Below are 5,838 nucleotides of genomic sequence, written 5' to 3'. Positions count from 1 at the left end.
GATCATCCAATCATCATGCAGAAGCTGAGCGTCCGGGCCAGCCAAGGCCAGCCCACTGCCCCACAGACCCTCAGAGACACCGAGCATCCGATGGGTGGGACAAAGCCCAGCATTTATCCAATGACCTGTCTCGTTTCGCTGCAGTCTTTACATCGCTAATGAGCTCTGTGGAAGCTGAGCGTCCGCACTGTTTAAAGCACTGTGAAGCTGCAGGAATGAGTGAGAGGAAAGCTGCATTTTTACCAGTGATAAGAAGCTGATTCTGAACYAAAGTTGAGTGTTGTAGTGCATACTTAGTTAATGACATGAACACACAACAGTATATATTTCAGCACTTACTTTTTGACATTTTAGGGGAGGCTGAGCTTTCTGCGTTAAGACCTGCAGTGTGAACTTGTGCCACTAAATTCACATGTCAAAAGTGGCTTTTTCTCATGGCAAACAAAGCTTAATTGCAGTGAATAGGTCATCTGCAGTACGCACACCAGCAAGATAGTATATATTTAGTCCTCTTCATTTAGTGCAACAGTGAGAAACCCAGCTGACAGTCCTGTTTAAAATGGTAAACAGCATCTTGTGATAAAGCCACCATCCGCGTTAATAAACACAAGGCTGCCTGCTGGTGAAATTTTAATGGTAAACACAGCTCTGTGCAAAGGGGCTAAGATGAATATTCCATTCTGAATGTCATAGCGTGCAGTGTTTTGACCTCAGCACTGCATAAAATGACCAGCTTTCAGGCATTATATGCACATTGCCTTGGACAGAATAATTAGATGAATATATGTCCTGAAGTTGTTGTTCTGGGTCAATGTGGTGTTTGGTCTAGTGCATAGCAAAATAAATATAATGTCATAATAGTAAAGTTAATGTAAAACCAACAACTTTTTTTTGTTAGATCTTGATGTCACTAAGAGGCAACCCTTTAGCAGTTTATGGCCACCATCATCTCATGTGTTCACATATTATTTTAGGCTACATGTCCTTGTTTACAAAGTGCATATGCAGGGCAAATTGAAATACCTACAGTTTGTGTTTAGATGCACTAAAGTTCCACGTCTAAATTTTGCAAAAGTCATCCGCAAATGAACTTTGATCAAGCTCTAAGTGTCAGTTCAAGTTAGGGCTCTGTAGCTGTCATTCAGCAGGGAATGTGGTGAGACCGTACAAGGTGTGTCAGCGAGATGCAGCCGAGTCAAAAGCCCGAAGCGCAGTGTGTATTAAGGTTAATTCAAACTGATTACATTTAGCAGTGGGGTTGTTGCTGTGGGGAGCGAGACCGTTGTGGTGTGTCCTGCTGGGAGGAGTGTGTGGTGCGAGTCGTACTTTGCTTCAGAATAAGCTTATAAGTGTGTTGCTTCATGCTAAGTGACATGAGTTCAGCTCTTTGTTAGCACACATCCATCAGCTTGTCATGACTGAATCAAATTGGCGGCATCTCTTGCGATAAAAATATATGAACCCAGACATGTCTCACTGTCTGCTTAACGATGGCATTGGCTTTACAGATCTTACCGTTTTTCAAAAACATTTTATAATTATAAATTTTTATTCCTCTTTCCTCAAGCAGAACAATTTCAGTTTTTGGAAACCACTTTTTTCATGTAACCTATCGCTTTTCAACATATGTTTATAACTTCAAGCTGTTCTGAAATACTTTTTTATTCTATTTGACATATTTAAAAAGTGCTTTAAAGCTTATTTTTCTGCTTTGTGTGTTTTTTTTAACTCTAGTCCAAATTCACTGTTAATCAATCACTATAAGCTTTTTTGATCATGCAAAAAAAAAAAAAAATAAAAAAAAAACATTCTAACTTGATAACTTTTTGTTTTGTGGAATACTGTGAGCAAAAATGTCACTATTACAGATGGGATTTGCAGCTCTTTGAACGAAGCCAGATCTTGTGGACCTGTTTGTTTTAACGAGCTGTTCGATTTTGAACAGTTAGTCACATCACTTCTCACAGCCATGCAGTGACAGAGGCCATACCACATGACTTGCCAAGCATAAAAGCCACCCGCCCATCCTGAGTGCATGTTTCCCATATAAAACATCTGCTGCACTCCTCCCCTTTGCCAGGTCTTCTTTGTCTCATTGGGAAAAGCAAAGGAGGTGTGTGTGTCTGCAAATTCAGAGGAAAATAGAAGAAAACCTGAGGAAAAAATAAATAAAACAAAAGAAATGTCTCAGTTATCTTCACTCAGTTCCTATTTTTTTTTATTTTGAAGATCTGTTCAAATGATCCAAATCATTTGTGAACYTCACATCTCTAATCACCAATGYAAAACAGCCTAWTGGCTTTTATTAGCAACTACAACAAAATTTACTAAAAATGTATCTAAATGCATATTTATGAATAATAAAGATATGTGAAATGCAACAATGCAACAATGCTTTCTCAGGTCACATTAAAAATCTAAGYATGTAATCTGTTTGTTTTTAAATATTTGCCCTTTTGTAAAGGATACACACAATAAAACATAGCTTAGGTAAAGCTAGGATTCTYGGAACATTTGTCGGAGTGCATGCTGTTCAGACTTTACCCTGAATGTGCTTCCTGCCCTGTAAAAGACATATTGAGCCATTGACCAAACCCACTTAAAATAAAGAATGCTACATTAGCACTCGACTCGATGGTACCTGACTTTAATTCAATATCTTTTCATGTCGCTGTGATGGAATTTTTATTTCCTCCAACTCGACCGCATATCTCTGAAAATACATTTCAAAATGTGTGTTAGTGGGAGCTTTTCAAATATACATCACCTCGAGAAAATTAAATCTGCTGAAAATGTGGCTGCCTGCGGATGGTACACTTTCATTACATCGGCCAGGAATGAAAGTGTCTATGTCTCCCTTCCAATTAAGCTTCCTTTACTACATATTAGAAGCTCATCTTAAGCTGCAGGCGGCTGAGGATACGTTTCAACAGAGCAGGATTTCCTTTCATTTTGTCTGGCATGCTGCATATGTTAAGGAATTACRAAGCCTCTCAAGATTTTAGTTTTTGGACCGAAAAAAAAAAAGAAAAAAGAAATAAAAAATCCAACCAAATTCACATTGCCTATCTGTAAGCTCCTTTGCACTTCTTACAGCTTAGCATTTCCTTATGAGTATTGGCTGCAGTGTAAATTCAGCCYAATAAATCCTTCCTTTCTCTTTGTCACCCATTTATTTACCTTTGATGCTCTAACAACTTCAAGCTGACACCTAAAGCTCGAGCCGCCTGTCAGTGAGTTGCATTTTCAGTTTGGGAATACGGAAAATATTAATTAGATTTGACTGATTGCTTGAGCAACATGGATTTATTTTAGAATTTAGCTCACTAAAGATAATGTGTTTTTTTTACGCATGCAGTGTATGTCACTATTGGACATGATATWACAGTAGTTGAGAATTCCTGCATCCCAAGGGCCATGGAATATTTTATGCAAGTGAAAGACATGTTTTTTTTTCTATTCAAACTCTAAGAATAGGCTGATATTCATGAAAGATGTGCAGCGAGTGGCACCTCTTCTGGGAATGAATGCAAATATGATGGATATATTCCTTTGAATCTTCCCTGGGCCAGAGAGAACCATCTATTGTCTTTTAGAAATTAGTCTTTTTGCAGTCTGTTTGACACTCAAAGAAACAACAGGGACTGAACAAAAGWCTGACAGTTTCTGTCACTGTTTAGATGTGTACTGTGTTTTTGAATAAAGAGCAAAATAAAAGATGTTAATGAAAATAGAAAGATTTGTCTGAACACATTTATTAAAAAAGAACATTTTGCAGACTGATAGTAGCAGAAAACATGCAGCTCTTGAGAAAAAAAAGTTAATAAAAAATATATTTTCCTCACKACAACAAGGCTGTTTGAGGTATGTTTATCACAGTCCATAAGCAGAGGGCACTAACATAGTACAGACAATTGTCAGCCGTCATGCTGAAAAAAAACAACAACAATCAAAGCAGCTTTAGAAGAAAAGGGTTTCCAAAYGTTGAAAAAACATTGTGTTTTGCATTGCTACTGAGAAACATGAGAAGTTCAGATTTGCAGATGAACTGAGCGACTGTCAAAGTCAAACAGAGTTATGCTTTGATTACTTGCCATTTTAAAATACTCAGTTGCACGTCAGAAGGAAATTTGAATTCATTTGAATGCAAATGAAAAGAAAATGTGAAAGCATGCTGACAGTAACTGTAAATACTCAAGATGAGAACAGCTGTGTTGCAGTTTTTATTTATTTAGGMTTTTTTTTCTTTTTTTTTTCTTTTGATTACCTCCAGTAATCCTCCGTGAGTTACACAAACATGGTTCCGGCGGGATAAACYTGAAGGGCAGTAGGTGGTGGAAATGTTTTCCAAATCCATTCCTGCAAGAAACTACGACACCAGTTTAGGTTCGGATGCTGAGCAGCTTGGCAAATAAGCAAGTTGCAAGTTTTAGATATTTTTTTTAATGTTTAAACATTAATCAGTACAGAAATAATAAGTGCCACAAAAACCACAACTTCACTGTGCTCCATTGTTGCTTTTGTATTGATGACCATTAAAATCAATGAGCATGACCAAAGCATTGGCTCTGGCCCCACATGACTGTCTACAAGACAAAGTGGGTTCGGCAAATGGGGGTATTGTTTATTCTCTCATTTTTAAACTGGAGTCAAAGAATAGCCAAAAATACTTTTCARTTGGAGACAGTTTGTAAATGTAAGAACTAATCATGCTGAAGCTCATTTCATTGACAATGACAACCCAGCTATGCTTTCTAGGAACCAAGCAGCCAACTAGAAAGTTGTTGGGCCATGGCATATTAAGAAAACCTCCTCCAGTGTGAACACAGTTATGGCACTACTACATTTTCAAAGTGCCTGGGACATGACATTTTTTGAATAAATATGAATGCATTTTTGGAAAGAAAACAGTGATAACATATCGAGAAAAATAAATCCATTAAAAACACGTTCAGATAAACAGTTTTTGAGATATTTGAATGGAAGTAACAGGAAGTGATGACAAATGGGAATGTCTGAATGTGAACACAACATTGCCACAATAAATTGCACARACTGTAGAGAAGAATTTGATGTGAGAAGAGTCTGATGTTTCTTTCAAATACTTTTAGTCAGAAAAAGATGAGGAAAAGTCAGAATATWGTTTTAATAAAAAAAGACCAGCTTCTTCTCGTAAACAGTTCTCCTTTGATGTCACTTCCTGTTTCATTTTACTGAACCAAGTTCAAAAGAACATATCCATCCAGTTATGTGAAAAAATGGGCAAAATCATGTGTATTTAAACTACGGTTTCCCACATATAAATATGTTTTTATTGACTTTTTYRATTTGAAGAACATGCAAGTCACAGGCACTTTAAAGTTGAGCCTTAAAATGTCATGCACGACTATGCTGGTGCACAAACCCAAGTGAGCAGTGTAGGTGTCGGTACTTGACTTATTTTGGTGCAGTATTCTCTTAAAGAACAAGCGGCCGTACATTACATCGCAAACGAGGCATTTTTTGCACCATGTTCAATGTGTTTGAGTATAAACCAAACTTTAGCATCATAGGTTTATTTGCTACATTCCATGTATCTGGTGGCATTCCGGTGCCCCAACTATGGTATCTGTCTTGGCATTCAAGATCCAGATGCTTTGTTTAGTTTGTTTGTTTGTCTGTCCCAATAAACAATCACAATGTGTTTTATTGGATTTTTTTCCATTTTATTTTCATATTTTTATGCATGTGAACATTAAAGTAGCTGCATATTATCTCACGTTTTACAAAATCACAAATAACTACTACTACTACTACTACTACTACTACTACTACTACTACTACTACTACTACTACTAC

Source organism: Austrofundulus limnaeus, unplaced genomic scaffold (assembly GCF_001266775.1).
Source record: "Austrofundulus limnaeus strain Quisiro unplaced genomic scaffold, Austrofundulus_limnaeus-1.0 Scaffold76, whole genome shotgun sequence".
Taxonomy (NCBI): Eukaryota; Metazoa; Chordata; class Actinopteri; order Cyprinodontiformes; family Rivulidae; genus Austrofundulus; species Austrofundulus limnaeus.
This window is presented reverse-complemented; position numbering follows the sequence as displayed.